Source organism: Coloeus monedula, assembly GCF_965178545.1.
Source record: "Coloeus monedula genome assembly, contig: HAP1_SCAFFOLD_534, whole genome shotgun sequence".
Taxonomy (NCBI): Eukaryota; Metazoa; Chordata; class Aves; order Passeriformes; family Corvidae; genus Coloeus; species Coloeus monedula.
The window spans coordinates 6,422-21,961 of NW_028120428.1; the positions used below are offsets into that span (position 1 = coordinate 6,422).

General features: G+C 54.9%; 1 pseudogene across 1 annotated transcript; it reads right to left on the reverse strand.

Moving 5' to 3' along the window:
* Positions 1 to 2,684: 2,684 nt before the first annotated feature.
* On the reverse strand, positions 2,685 to 3,586 carry LOC309585837 (olfactory receptor 14J1-like; annotated as a pseudogene). Its single transcript has one exon. The product of its transcript is annotated as an olfactory receptor 14J1-like (transcript).
* Positions 3,587 to 15,540: the final 11,954 nt, after the last annotated feature.

Sequence of the window (15,540 nt, forward strand, 5' to 3'; positions counted from 1 at the left end):
TGTTCTGTTTTGTTGAAGTGAAAGCTCCTCTGGACTCAGGCCCAGAGGGAAGCCAAAGCACAGGGGTTGAATTAAAACCTTTGGACAAGCTGAGATACATGAAGTCACACCAAAGTGAAATAGAAATACAGATTTTTTAACCTTTAGTAGAAATATATGCTAAGTGCCTTAAACATTGAAAAGCTGCAGCAGAGACCTTAAACACAGTTCTTACTGCAGCAGTGTTACCTTTTCACAGAATTCTTTACTTTAGACAAAATATGGATAGAATGACACTGTTCACATTTTTTAGATGGAGCATTCACGTAAACAATAAGAGCTGATAGAAACTGCATCCACAAATCTGTGTAATACCTGTGTAACACTGGTGTGAGGCTTACGACTGTTAGAATTAGACCAGGATAGGTTAAGAAAAGGAAAACTGGAATCGTGTGTTAATCTTATTGGCCAATTAACAAATATAATCCACACTTCTGTAAGAAAAAATATAGAGTCTAGAGTATAGAGCATATAGAACATATAGAGTGTATAGAGCATATAGAAGAAGAAGAAGAAGAAGCTGTTTTTGCCTGTTGTTGCTGTTGCTGCTTGCCTTTATCATGTAACCCCCTTTGAACTCTGCCTTCAAGAAAGCTGTGAGACTATGAAATACAGAACTCAGCAGAACAGCAGCCTCCTCTGCTCTCTCACCCTGGTCCGGGAAGGAAGGGTACCCCGTCCAAAGCTCAACAGCGCAGAGCCCCAAGGCTGCTGTGGGCAGCAGGGCCCAGGGGCCGTTCCCACCCGCAGCGCTCCTGTCCTGGGCTGGGCCTGCACAGGGGCTGGGGCACCATGGCTGGGGCAGCGGGGCACAGAGGGGCCACGGAGCCGCTGCCGGGGCTGACAGCGAGGCCAGGGACACACAGGGAATTTCTGGGCATTGCCTGCGCTGGGCAGGGCTGAGTGTGGGGAAGGCAGAGCTCAGCTGGCCTCGGTGGCTGCAGGAAAAGCCGAGAGCCCGAAGAGCCCCCGTGGCTGTGCTGGAGAGCAAGGCTGGAGGAGGGAAATGCGGGGCTGCTGCGGGATGGGGAGGGGGATTGAATTCCAGCAGGCACCGACAGGGGGCTGAGAGACTCAAGGGCTCCTTGGCCTGAGCCTGTCCTGGAAAGGTCTCTCAGCCCTCTATGCCCATGAAGGGCTCCAAGGAGGAGCAGAGCTCATCTTGGCAGGACCCTCATGGAATCCCTGAGGGACAAATGCCAGTGCCTGCCCAGCCTTCCCAATGTCCCTGACACCAAAGGCCTTTCCACATCCCTCGGTTCCAGGTCAGTGCCCAGAACACAGCACAGCCTGTCCAGGTCCTGGGGGCGATTCCCAAGGGAGGCAGCTGTGATTTCTCCCCACAGACCCACCACTCCGGTGTCTCTCTGTGCAGCCCTTGGCTGTCCTGAGCACTTTCCCTGGAGCCTCCCTGCCCTGGACGTTTGTCTCCATGCAGTTCTCAGCACAGCCCAGCAAAGAATTCAGGTGCTTTCCCAGAGGACATTACTCTGGCAGTGAAGTGGCCTCAGGGCACAGTTTGTGCCCCTGGAATTGTGCCAGCCCCGAGTGCTGCTGATGGTGTTTGTGCTCACTCGGGTTCATCTCCCCACACCCACTCGATGCACTGCTGAAGGCTCCTCAGGACACAGCAAACACGGACTGCTGGCCTGGTCACTTGGTGTCCCTCCGTGCAGGGACAAACAACCTCCTGCAGGGGAGGGCAGAGGCCAGTGCTGGGATTGCTGGTGGCAGGGGCTGGTGTGGGACACTTGCCCTGGGCACCTTCCCAGGCTGTGCCTGGAACAAAGGCACAGCCCAGGCCCTGCTCTGCTGCTCCCTCAGGTCCATCCCAGGAGCTCTGGCAGTGCCAGGACACTGCTGCCTGCCCCCCCTGCACACTCCCCCCTGCCCCTGGGCACTGGGGTTTGCTTTGCCAGGGCATTCCTGGGGCACATTCCTGACAGCAGCTCTGGAGGAGAGCAAAGCCTTCCTGCCCTGCCCCCAGGAGATGCCCTTTGCTGATGGAGCTGCTGTGCTGGAGCCCGGCTGTGTCCCAGCAGTGCCCGTGGCCTGTCCCTGCCTGTGCTCACAGCACGGACACGCAGCAGGACAGTGACCGAGCTGCCCGAGCACTCCGGCCTTGCACCCTCAGAAGGGCTGGGAAAGGAGTGTGGAGCTGGGAAGAGCAGAGGTGGGAAGAGGCTGGGCCATTGTCCCTGGCCGTGCTGCTGTGCTGGGAGTCTCTTCCCTCCAGCTCTGCCCACAGGCACTGCCCCTGCAGAGCCAGAGAAGGGCTGAGGAACAAACCTTGGACACAAAGGTCAGGACAGCCCCTTGTTTTTATTCAAATGCACAGGGAAGAAGCCTCTGGAAAGTCTTTGTGTTTCAAAAGAAAGGTAGATGTTCATGCAGAAATGCTAGGAGTAGTACTACAGTACTTTATAAGAAGCAGAATAACACCAGAAAAAGAATAAGAAAAAGCACCAATGAAAATATGGACAAAGAGGAAAAAGAGGCCAAGATTGTAAAGAGTTAAATTCTGAAGGTTCTGGAGCAGAAAAGAGAGAGTTTATTGCTTCTGAGAAGCATCCTAGTCATAATTTTCCTCGCATGGCAGAAGGAAATAGAAAGATTTTAACTTGTGAAAAGTATCCAGTCCTCACTTTCCTCAGGGCATCCCTGAGCTCCTGGTTCCTCAGGCTGTAGATGAGGGGGTTCAGGGCTGGAGGCACCACCGAGTACAGAACTGACAGGGCCACATCCAGGGATGGGAGGAGATGGAGGGGGGCTTCAGGTGGGCAAACATAACAGTGCTGAGGAACAGAGAGAGCACGGCCAGGTGAGGGAGGCACGTGGAAAAGGCTTTGTGCCGGCCCTGCTCAGAGGGGATCCTCAGCACAGCCCTGAAGATCTGCACATAGGAGAAAACAATGAACACAAAACAGCCAAAGAGCAAACAGGCACTGACAGCGATGAGCCCAAGTTCCCTGAGGTGGGATTTGGAGCAGGAGAGCTTGAGGATGTGTGGGATTTCACAGAAGAACTGGCCCAGGGCATTGCCCTGGCCCAGGGGCAGGGAAAATGTATTGGCCATGTGCCTGAGAGCGTAGAGAAAGGCACTGGCCCAGGCAGCTGCTGCCATGTGGGCACAAGCTCTGCTGCCCAGGAGGGTCCCGTAGTGCAGGGCTTTGCAGATGGACACGTAGCGCTCGTAGCACATGATGGTGAGGAGGAAATCCTCTGCTGAGAGGAAGAAGAGAAAGAAAAACACGTGAGCAGCACATGCTGAGTAGGAGATGTGGCTGGTGCCCCAGAGGGAATTGTGCATGGCCTTGGGGACAGTGGTGCAGATGGAGCCCAGGTCGGTGAGGGCCAGGCTGAGCAGGAAGAAGAACATGGGGCTGTGCAGGTGCTGGCCGCAGGCTCCGGCGCTGATGATGAGGCCGCTGCCCAGGAGGGCAGCCAGGGAGATGCCCAGGAAGAGGCAGAAGTGCAGGAGCTGCAGCTGCCGCGTGTCTGCCAATGCCAGCAGGAGGAAGGGGCTGATGGAGCTGCTGTTGCACATTTTGAGCCTCTGGCCATGGAGTGCTGTTGAAGGACGAGACAGTGAGGAGTCAAGGGAGACTTTGCTGAGCAATGTCCAAGCTCTTTCTCCTGGCCCTGCCCCCCAGTTTTCCTTTTCTCAGAGCCCTTCCCTCAGCCCCGTGCCTGGAGCTCTGCTGGGATCTGGCCCCATTGCTGTGACGAGCAGGGGCTGTGCCCATGGACAGCGAGGAGTCAGCTCTGCTCTGCTTCAGCGGGGACATGGGAATGGGGACAGGGGCCGGTCCTGGGGCTGGACTCCATCAGCCCAAAGTGCTCCTGAGGCAGATGAGCTGGGCAGCATCTCCTGTGCCAGGGCTAAGGAACGGTGACGGCCAAAGGCACTTTGAGAGGGTTTCCTGCTGTGCCCAGGGAGAGCAGAGAGAGCTGTGCAAGGCAAGAGCATTGGCTGTTAACTCAGAGAAGGGTGAGGGGAGCTGCTCTGTCGCTCCATCTGTCCCCAGCTGCCCCTCCTGAGATCGAGGGCAGTCACTGTGTTCCCCTGAAAATCAGCCTGGCACAGCTGAGAGCAGAGGGACCCACAGCAGAGCAAAGTGGCTCAGCCTTTCTCAGAGTCTCAGCCCCACTGCTGGCCAAGGACACTCCCGGCCCCAGTGTCCCCTGGAAGGCAGCTCACAGCTGGGATGGCATCCCGAGGGCACAGCGAGGGTCCTGTCCATGGCCCTGCTGGAGGAGAGCCGGCTCATTGCCAGCCTCCCAGCCCGGCGTGCCCAGAGCTCCCGGGGCACAGGGAGCTGGGACACCCCATTGCTGTGCTCAGCCTGCACAGGAGGAGCCCCAGGGCTGGGCCTGAGCCTGCAGCTGGAGCTGCCATTCCCAGAGAGCCCCTGAGCAGCGCCAGGAGCAGCTGAGCAGGGCAAGGAGAGAGAGCCGGGCCCTGAGGAAAAGCCTTTCCCTGCGCAGCGCTGCCCAGCCCCTCCCGGGCAGCACCAGGGCAGGACAGTCGCCCTCAGGCCCCGGGCAGCAGGAACGGGCCCGCGGCCGCAGAGATGCCCTTCATCTCTGGTGCTGCTCTGCCGGCCCAGGAGGGCACCGAGGGCCCCGAGCCCCCGGGCTGAGGGCCCCGAGCCCCCGGGCTGAGGGCTGTGCTGGCTGCGAGGGGACACCGGGGCTGCGCTGCTCAGCGCGGTGTCTGCACTGCAGGGCAGGCCCGGCAGCTGCCACAGCTCCCCTCAGCAGGGCTGCCCTCAGCGCTACCTCCCTCCCTCCCTGCCCACGGCTCTGCTGCTGGAGCTGTCCCAGCCGGGAGCTGCTCCTGCGGCCCGGGCTCCGTCCCTGCCGCTGCTGCCGGAGCCCGGCCCAGCCCCTGGGCCAGCCCTGCCCGGCAGCCGCTCGGGGCTGCGGGGATTAAAGAGCAGCTCCCCCGGGCCTGGGCACCATGGAAAGGTGATGCTGGCTGGATCTGGAGGCCGTGGAGGTGCAGGCACTTGCTGAGGCTCCCAGGAATCCTCAGTGGGATGGTTTAAGAGCCTCAGCCCCTGCTCCACCTGCACAGCTGAGTTTCCATTCCCACCAAGCTGAGCCTGGGAAAAGTGGGAGCACAAACTGAGGAAAGCAGAGACTCAAGCAGGAATCTCCTGCCCTGAATGTGCTCATGAAAATCCCCTCAGGAATGAGCTGGAGCTCTGAGCAGCCCTGGCCCCCACAGCAGCCTCTCCACAGCAGCAGGACCTGCCCTGCAGGAGTCACTCCTTGCAGCCACAGCTCCCCTGCACCGCCCATGGGGAGCTGCCAGGCAGGCTGAGAGCTGCCCCTGGCAGGTGGCAGATGCCCTGGCCTGGCAAAGAGCCCTCAGGGCTGCAGGAGCTGCTCTGCAGGACAGCCCTGGGCACCCCTGGCTGCTGCCCACCTTCACAGCCTGCAGCCGGCCCTGGCAGCAGGAGCCATCCTGCCCTGTCCCTCTGACGGTGCCCAGGGCAGCCCCGCTCTGCAGCACATCCTCCCCCAAGGCAGGAACAGCAGCAGAGCCATCCTCACAGCCATGGCAGCCGTGCCATGGGCCAGCTCTAGAGGATCCCTGCAGCCAGAGACTCACTGTGTCCCACGCTGGGAAGGTTTCTCCAGGAATGAGTTCAGAGCTGCCCTCCCAGCTGCTTTAGCCAGCTCTCTGCTCACTCCTCCCAGGTACCTGCAGGCAGTGCCCTCAGCCCTGCTGGGCTGGCAGAGGAGCTGCTCCTCAGCAGAGCTGCCTCTTTGAAGCTCTCCTTGGTTGCCAGGAGCTTGAGAGTTCCCTCTGTGCCAGGAGCCCAGCCCAGCTCAGCAGCACAGCAGCAGCACAAGGATTTTAATGACCCTCTCGGGCCTTTGGTGTTGTTCACATCAGACTCAGTCCCTCAGAGTGTCTTCAAAAAACTTCCCAAGAACTCAAAGTCAGATTCAAAGTCCAAAGTTTCTTTAACTTTTAATGGGTCCCAGTGAGGGACACGACTCACGTGAAAGTGTCCCCAGGTTCCAGTGAGAGCAGAACTCTGGAGGCAGCGATGGCAGGGGGGGACAAGCAAGGGAAAGGTGTCTCTGGTGCTGAGCAAAGCTGGCTGTGTTCCATGAGTGCAAAGGGCCAAGGCCTGAGCCCCAGCCCCTGGCAAGGCAGATCCTGTCCCTCCCTCAGTGCTCAGGGCTCTTGCCGGGGCACTGGGATGTGGGGATGGGCAGTGCCCAGGGCAGCACCCTGGGGCGGCCCCTGCCAGGCTGCTGGGCAGGGACAAGGAGGCCCTGAGGCCCCAGGGCTGCAGGGGTCACTTGTCCCCTCCTGGCCTCAAGGCCAGGGCCAGCAGCCGTGGCCAAAGGGCTGCACAAGTTGGCTCCGTCAGGGCCTTGCAGCTGCTGCCCATCCCTCTGCCCTCTGCAGCCCAGGCTGTCCCACGGTGTCCCTGCCCTGCGCCTCTGTCCCTGCAGGCTGTCCTCATCCCCCCGGCTGCCCCACCTGGCTGGCCCCTTCCTTTGCTGGCAGCTCTGCGTCCTGCCTGCCTCTGCCTGGGCACACAAAGCCTTGGGCTGCTCCAGACTCCTTCTGGGGGACGTGTTGCAGCCCAGCCCTGCCTGGGAGGGAAATTCCTTTCTCCTGGTGTCCACTCTGGGCCTCCCCAGCTGCCCTGTCACAAAGGCCCCTTGGTTCTTTGGGGCCAGCAGTGCCACAGTGGCCCCTTGGTTCCATGGAACGCCACAGGGTCACAATGGTCCCCTTGGTGCCACCAGCCCTGCAGGGTCACAACGGCCCCTGGGTTCCACGAGGCCACACAGGGTCACAGTGGTCTCCAGAGGAAGGGCAGCACCGAGCCCCAGGGTTTCAGGGGCAGATGAGACACAGCCACCAGAGGCCAAGGCCAGCCACATTTGTCTGTCCTGGCAGGTTTGTCTGGGAGCAGCCCTTGGATATTGGGAATTTGGGAGGTGGAATCCCAATTTTGGCCATGGGCACCTTGTTGAGAAGGATGGGTTTATTCCACATGAAAGAAAAGCACAAAGTCCAAGAGTTTTGGAAGAAGATGAGAGGTGGCCACCATGGGCGAGGGCAGCCAGACCTGTCTCTCATGGCAGCTTTTGTCTGGGAGCAATCCTTGGATAGAAAGAATTTGGGAGGTAGAATCTCAGTTTTGGCCATGGGAGCCTGGATGGGAAGGATGGTTCTCTTCTTTAGGAAGGAAAGCACGGAGCCCCAGGAGCCCCAGGGCTCCTGAGGCAGCCCCTGCTGCCCCGGGAGGGAATTTGGGGAGGGGGCAGAGGGGGTGCGCAGCCCCCGCCGGGGGATGACCCCGGCCCAGCGCCCTTCGTTCAGCACCGAGCTGGGCTTGGGGCCGCAGGAGGAAGAGGCCGATGGGAAGCAGATCCTGCAGGGGGGACAGGGCTTGGGCTCAGGGCAAGGTCCTGCCCTGCACACCTGGCTCAGGTGTGAGCCTGCCCCGGGAAGGGAGCAGGACATTGCCATCCCCAGGGATCAGGGCTGGGAGCAGCGCTGGGAGCACGGACATGGAAATCCTGGGAGCCACTGGGACCGCCCTGGGGGGGTGAATGATCCCCCCCAGCACCTTTCCAGGCCGCCCTGCGAGCTGAGAAATGCTCGCTGGGCCTCGGCCTTGGCCAAGAGCCCCCGGGCTCAGCTGCTCTGAGCTCAGGCGCTGCCGGCTCCCGCAGCCCGCCCAGGGCCGCCCTGCCCGTGCCGGGGCTGTGCTGGAATTCTCTGCTGCTGCTGGGCCACTCGGGGGCTCTGGCCCAGCAGGAAAGGTGACCCTGAGCCAGGAGCTTTCCTTGGCCGCAGCAAAGCCTCGGCACAGAAAGACCTTCCCAGCGCTGGGCCCTGGGCCGGGAGGGATTGTGCCACCACAGCTGTCCCTCCATTTCTTCTGCCAGGCAGCTTTAGCACAGGAGAAGTGGAGAAGCCAGAGCTGCCTCTCAGCTTTCCGCAGTCCTGCAGAGGAATCCTGTGTGGGAAGCAGCCTGGGAACAGGGTTGAGGTGGCAGGGCAGGGGAATTGAGAGCCCTTTCCTCCGCCGTGGGCCCAGGCTCTGGCCCTTGCCCTTTGCAATGGCCCTGCAGCTGCCAGAGGGGCCTTTTTGGCTCAGCTGAGAGCAGTCCTGCTGCAAGGCTGTCCTCGAGCTGCTTGGGCTGCACATGTGCCCAGGGAATGCTCATTGCTTGCAGTCTCAGGCGCTGTGGGTGTGCAGGTGTAACTACTGCAGGAGGGAACAGCTCTGCTGGGGGCAGTTCTCTTTTTCTTGGTGGTTTTTCTGTTGAAGGAACGTTCCCTGCCAGCTGTGGGCAGAGCTCTGTAGCTGTATGTGCCACTTGTGTGTGGCACTGTGGCTCAGGAGGTGGCCAAGGGGAGCTTGGCCGAGGTGTGGGCAGAGGAATGGCCATCAGGCCAGGCTGGGGGGTCAGCGGCCGGTCAGTTGCGTTGCGTGGCCGCGGCTCTGGAGGCTTGTGTGGGAGCGTGTGCAGGGCTGGAAGGCTGGGGCTGCCGCCGCTGTGTCCCAGAGCCGGGAAGGCCGGGGCTGGCCCGGCCCTGGCCCGGCCCCGCCAGCTCTGGCAGCTGCCGGCGGGGACACAAAGGGCAGCTCCGAGCTGCGGCCGCTGCGCTGCGGCCGCACAAAGGCAGCGCCCGCAGAGCTCCAGGGCAAGGTCCTGGCCCTGGCTCGGGGCTGGGCCGGGGCCAGCGGCAGAAAATCAACTTGCAGCTTGGGCCCCGCAGCAGGGAGGAGCAGCAATTGCTGGCTGAGAGAGACTCTTGCCAAGGGCCTGCGGGGCCGGGCCCCAGGGAACGGCTTCCCGCTGCCCGAGGGCAGGCTGAGATGGGATGTGGGGCAGCAATGGTTCCCTGGCAGGGCGCTCAGGGCCTGGCCCAGGCTGGCCCCAGAAGCTGCGGCTGCCCCCGCATCCCTGCAAGTGTCCCAGGCCGGCTCGGCCATTGGGGCTTCCTGCCCAGGAGGGCTGGGCTGGGCTGGGCTGGGGCTGCTGAGGGCGGGATGGGCTCTGCCTGAGACAGCTGAAGGCTGCGCATGATGAGGCTGGGGGGACCCCGTTCCTCAGTGGGTTCTGGGGTATCCCACATTCCTGAAGGGATCTCAGGGTATGTCCCGTTCCTGAGGCAGTTTTGGGGTCCCCCCAATGCTTTGGGAGGGGTTGTGAGAGGGGGTCTCTGTTCCTTGGAAGGGGGACCTATGGTCAGGGATGTGGGGAGCCCATTTTGGGAAGGATGCTGCTGTTTGTGGCAATGTTGAGAGGTTCTGAATGGGCTGTGGGGCCCTGGCTCTCATTTTGGGACTTGAGGTGAGCCCATGGGCACAGCAAGGGCTGAGGAGAGGTTCCAAGCTCCCATTTGGGATGGAGGGATTGAGCGGGTGCCTGCAATCAACTCAATGCCAGCCCCAATGTGTCGATGGCAGCCCCAAATGGCTCGATCCGTCAGCCCCAAGGCCCGGCTGTGGGGAGTCAGGAAGCACAGAAGGGGAACTGGTGTCCAGGAGGGGTGGGATGGGATGGGATGGGATGGGATGGGATGGGATGGGATGGGATGGGATGGGATGGGATGGGATGGGGTGGGGTGGGATGGGATGGGATGGGATGGGATGGGATGGGATGGGATGGGATGGGATGGGATGGGATGGGATGGGATGGGATGGGATGGGGGTGGCATTGTGGGGGTGGGATGAAGTTTGGGATTGATGGGGTGGTTTGGGCACTTGGAGTGGGGCATTTCAGGAAGGGAAAGAAGGAGCTGCTTTTGGGGAGGCTCCTGCTGCTTTTTGACAATTTTGGGGCCTCTAGGTGGCTTCTGGGAGGTTGCAGTGAATTTGGGGAAGGTGCCGAAACCCCCTGCAATTTGGGGGGCTGAGGTGAAGTCCCCACATTTTGGGAGGGTGAGGGGATCCCAATTGGGAGGGGGTCCTGCTGCTTTGCACCCCTTAAGTGGGGTGAGAATTGGGCAAGGAAGGAAGGAAGGAAGGAACAAGGAAAGGAAGGAAGAAAAGAAAAACAGAAGAAAGAAAAAAAGAAAGAAGGAAAGAGAGCAAGAAGAAATAATAAAAAAGAAAAAAAAAAGAAAAAAATTAAAAATGAAGGAAGGAAGCAAGAAAGATATAATAAAAATGAAAAAAAAGAAAAGAAGAAAGGAAGAAGATCAAAAGACATATAAAAAAGGAAATGAAAGTGATTAAAAATGAAAAGAATTAGAAAGAAAGCAAGACTAAATAACATGAAACCAACAAGGAAAAATTATTTAAAAAGAAAAGAAAAATCATTAAAAAAATGAAGCAAGGAAGCAAAAAGATAATAAAAATGAAAGAAAGGAAGAAAAGAGGAAAGAAAGAAAGTGAAAGAAAAGAAAAACTAACAAGAAAATGAAAAAAGTGAAGAAATTAGAAAAGAAGAAAGAAACAAAGAAATGAACAAAGAAAGCAAGAGTACATAACATGAAACCAACAGAAAAATAAAAGGAAAAGAAAAAAAAAGAAGAAAGAAAGAAGCAAGGAAGAAAGAAAAAAAGAACAGAAAGACACAAGAAAAAAACAAAAGAAGAACAGAAAGAAAGCCAAAAGAGAATGAAGGAAAACACAAAGCAACAAAAAAAATTTAAAAGAAAGAAAAAAAGATAAAAGAGTGAAGTATGAAGAAAGCAAGCTAAAAGAAATCAACACGAAAATTTAAAAAGCAAAGGAAAGTAAAAGATAAAGGAAAGACTCAATAATGTGAGACCAAGAAGAAAAATGAAAAAATAAAATGAAGAAAGCAGCAAGAAACAATTAAAGAACCAAGAGAAATATTGAAAAATGAAGAAATAAAGAAAAAAGCAAGAAGGTAATAAAAATGAAAGAAGGAAAGGAAGAAAAAAAGAAAGACTGAAAACATGAAACCAACAAGAAAATAAATGTTAAGAAAAGTCAAAAAAAGAAGAAAGAAACAAGGAAGAAAGAAAATGACAGAAAGAAAGACATGAGAAAAAATAAAAGAACAAGAGAACCAAAGAAAGCAGAAAAAGAAAGAAAGATGAAAAACAGAAAGCAACAAAGACAAGAAAAAGAAAAAAGGTAAAAAAATGAAGGAAAGAAAAAAGAAGGAAAGAAAACGAAAAGAAATCCACAAGAAAATTTAAAAAGTTAAGAAAAAGAGAAGAAGAAAGAAAGACTAAGTAATGTGAAACAAAAAAACTTTAAAAAAAAAAGAGGAAAGAACCAAAAAAGAAGGAGAAAAGAAAAAAAAGAAAGACACAAGAAAAAATAAAAGAAAGAAGAAAGAAAGAAAGAAGAAAGCAACGAAAAAATAGGAAAAAGAAAGAAAAAAGATGAAAGAATGAAGAAAGAAAGCAAGCTAAAAGAAATCCAGGAGAAAATGAAACCCTTGTGCCACTGCGGGACCTTGTGCAGCCAAGGAGAGCATTGTGAGAGTGCGGGGCCACGGAACCAAGGGACCATTGGGACCTTGTGGGGCCTCCTGGACTCAAGGGACCATTGCCACACTGTGGGGCCTCATGGAATGAAGGGTCCATTGTGCCACTGCAGAGCCAAGGACACCATGGTTACACTGCGGGGCCATGGAACCAAGGCACCATTGGGACACCCCGTGGCCTCATCCTCTGGAATTCCAACACATCTGAGGGATGGCAGCACCTGCAGGCAGCACGGAAGGATTCTGGGGAGAGCCTTTGATCCCTGCTCCAAAGGAAATCAGAGAGAGAGCCCTGCTCAGATCAAGGCACCTTTTCCTTTTCCTTTTCCTTTTCCTTTTCCTTTTCCTTTTCCTTTTCCTTTTCCTTTTCCTTTTCCTTTTCCTTTTCCTTTTCCTTTTCCTTTTCCTTTTCCTTTCCCTTTCCCTTTCACTTTTCCTTTTCCATTTCCTTTTCCTTTTCCATTTCCTTTTCCTTTTCCTTTTCCTTTTCCTTTTCCTTTTCCTTTTCCTTTTCCTTTTCCTTTCCTGGTGTAAACTGTTGACCTGCCTGTAAGGTGCAGCAAAAGCTTTGCAGGGTTTGGTTCAAGGTCCCCAAGGTGGGAAGAGGGAAGTGTTCGAGTCCCTTCTAAGAGAAGGCTTGGAGTCTTTGTGCCATGACTGCCTGGGATGCATGGAACAAGTGTGTTCTGGCAGACTCTGGGACCTCGAGAGCAATCCCATGCAGGAGCCAGCACTGGCCCTGCACCCTGGTGGGAGCAGCGTGGTGCGGATGGGAAACGGGCAGCTGGGTGTGCAGTGGCAACCTCGAGCCAGGTCCTAGAAGGCCAGGCTTTAGCTTTGAACAGAGCAGCACAAAAAGCAGAATGAATGACCTTGCCTAGAAATCCCTGAAGGACAAAGGGTGACCATATGGACTGATTTGAACTCTGGGTTTGCAATAATACACGCCCAGGGAGCCACATGGAATGAAAGGGCACAGAGGTCTCCAGTGAGCACAAAAAGAAATCAGTCCCCTACTGCAGAGTGTGCCAAAGCCAAAAGAAGTGGCCCTGCTGCCCTTGTAAAGCCCATGGGTTTGGAGACTCCCCAGGTAATCCAGGGAATCCATTGGCTGACCAAACAGCTCAAGAGGGTGCTGCAAAAGCTCTCCTTGCACTAATACCTAGCAAAAACTGGAATGTTCTGCAACAACAACCAGATTCCAGTGATCAGGACAGGCAGTCAGCCCCAGCAGCAGCAGCAGCTACGGAAAATCCCAGCAGGTGATTGGTAACCCCGTGTGGGCAGGTAATTGTAGCTCCACAATTAATGTAGAACGGAACTAAAACATCAGCAAACACAGGAGGAAATGGAGAATCTGGTGGCCAGTTTACAAAGGCATCTAGTAAGCACCAAAATGGCAAAAAATGATAGATCAGTTGTTGAGAAAGATGGGATTGGTTTTGAAGGAAGAAGGCTGCCTCCAGGGCTGGTTAAATGGGAATCACCAGGTGATTTTGGCCAACTGATTTTGCAGAAGTGCCCAGGCAGAAGGGCACTGGCACATTTTGGCATTGGTGGATCCTTTTTCTGGATGGCCAGAAGCTTTCCCATGTGGCACCAACAAGCCAAGGGAAGGCTCAGAAGTTTTGCAGAAATGAATATTTAATAGCACTGGGACTAACTCTTGTAAGCCTTAAAAGGTGCATGGTTCTCAACAGATCATTGGGGCTGGACTCGCCTGTGCATCCTTTCCAACCAGGAGATGCGGTGTGCAGCAGAACCTGGAATTTTGGAACAATCCAGCCAAAGTGGAAGGGACCATCTCAAGTCCTCCTGGTAACCTACCCTGCACTCAAGGTAGAAGGAATCCAACTTGGGGTTCATCACATGTGGGTAAAACCAGCGAGCACACATTAAACACAGCAGAAACAAGACTGACTGACACCGTGGGGTTTGGGGTTTTACATAAATCCTATTGTTTTAGGTATTGAATATGATTTTCTAAGGGGATACTATTTATTGGATCTAGATGGAGATGATCAATAATTGTGTATCTATAATAATAATAGAAACGATGTTCCTGACTTCTGGGAAGGGAAATGCGGTTTTCAAAGTCACTGCAAGATGTTGGCAGATGACAGAATGTAACCCCTTAACAGCTTGTTTGCCAACACCAACCTCTGCAGAAAATCCAGTTCCACGGGGAGCTTCAGTCAGCAATTTGACAAAAATCTGGGAACACGTGTGGGAAGGAAATAGCACCCAGGGCACCTGGACAGGGATGGAAGGAGAATATTCCTTACCATGGACACATCAGACCAATACTGCTGAGAACTGTAACATTTCCAAAGCGGATCTGGAAATTACCTCAGGAAATATTGATCAGCTGACAGATTGCACTGATACCCCCTGGGGCTGTCAAATTCCAGCAGTATGGAATGGCCCTCAGACAGGACACTGGGAATGTTTCCAGCCAGTTCAGGGGTGTCTGGGCTGGGCAGGGAGCCCAGGCCTCCCACAGGACCCCTTAGAGGTGGGTATAAAATATCCAGATTTAACAAGGTCAAGGCCAAAGGATCCCAGGACCAAGGAAAAGTGGGATTGCCCTGGGACAGACACTTGAGCTGTTTGGAATGCTGAGGTCCAGCGGCTCCTGGCTGTGGCCCAGGCTCTGAGGCTGGGCTGTGTTTGTAGAAATGATTCTGCCTTTCTCAGGGACACGTGGGCTGAGCCAACAAACAAGGAGCCTTGGAGAGGCACAGAGTGTCAGCAGGACACGGTCAGATCCTTAGGAGCCCCAGGATGGGTGGGAAGGGATGGAATTTGGAGCACACGTTTGCCCCTGGGAGAATCAGGAGCACCACGGACACTGGGGATATGAACGTTCCGTCCCTCGTGCAAGGAGTCACCACCGGGAACCCGACTGTGGGGAAAGGTTAAAGGGGATGGAACTGGGAAACATCCCAGTGCGGGAACTCCAGCGGGATGGATTTTAGAATCCATCCCTGCTCCGCAAAGATCTGCCTTTAGGAACAGACCAGCCACACACCATTGGGCTCTGCAAATGGGAACTTCAGTGAATGCAGCTCCTTTGGGGTTTGCTGAAATAAAGGAACAATTGCCAGCCCCAGCTAAAATGACCTTCCAGAGCAGATTGGCTTTAGCCCCATTGCTGCTACATGGACAGGGAGTGTGTGGATTCTTGAACTGAAACAGCAACACTTGTTGTGTGCACATTCCAAATGTGATGCTGGGTTGGATGATCAGGTAGAGAGGATAAAATCGGCTGCTGCATCCAGCAGGGAATTAAGGGGAGGGTTAGACAGTAACTGTTTGGATAAAATATTTAGAGGACTTGGATTTTCCCTGACTGATGGTTGGCCTCACTTTTGCAAAGTCTAACTGGGATCACAGCACTACTTGTGCTTATGACACTTGCTTTGAGCTGTGTAAAGAACATGGTTGTGAAAGCAGCTGAGGAACTCGTGGGATGTGAGTAAAGGAGCAGAGTGAGGCTTCTGAAGGCTTGAAGGGAAGAGAAGCTTCACAGCCCTCCAAGGGGGGGAAATTTGCCAGATGAAAAACCGTTTGCACCTGGTGGGTTCATACAATGCTTCTTCTCCAAAAGCCACTGGCCATGGAACTGCCCAAGGCTGATTCTGTGGGCAGCAACCAGCCCAGGTGTGCCAACTTTCACCAGTTCACCGGGCAGTCAGGGCTGGCTTTGGGGTCAGCGACCACCAGGGACCCCCAAGGAGACCCCCAGGGCAGAAGAAGGGATGTGCAAAGGGGTGGGGGAAATCTGCAATGATTTTGGGGCAATGATGATCGTGTGTGTGTTTCTGGTGGGACAATCTGGGAATGTGTCTGTGAAGCACAGTCTGCAAACAGGAACATTCCTGAACTCGGCACCCACGGCTTTGGGAGGGGCTCTCCCCTCGTGCATCCGGCCCAATAAAGAATGCTGCTGCTTCGTGCTGTGCTGGTGCTGAGGAGGTTTTGTTTCACTGAAGTTTTGGGAACACCTCTGTGCCTGTGTCACAGACCCCCAGAGCA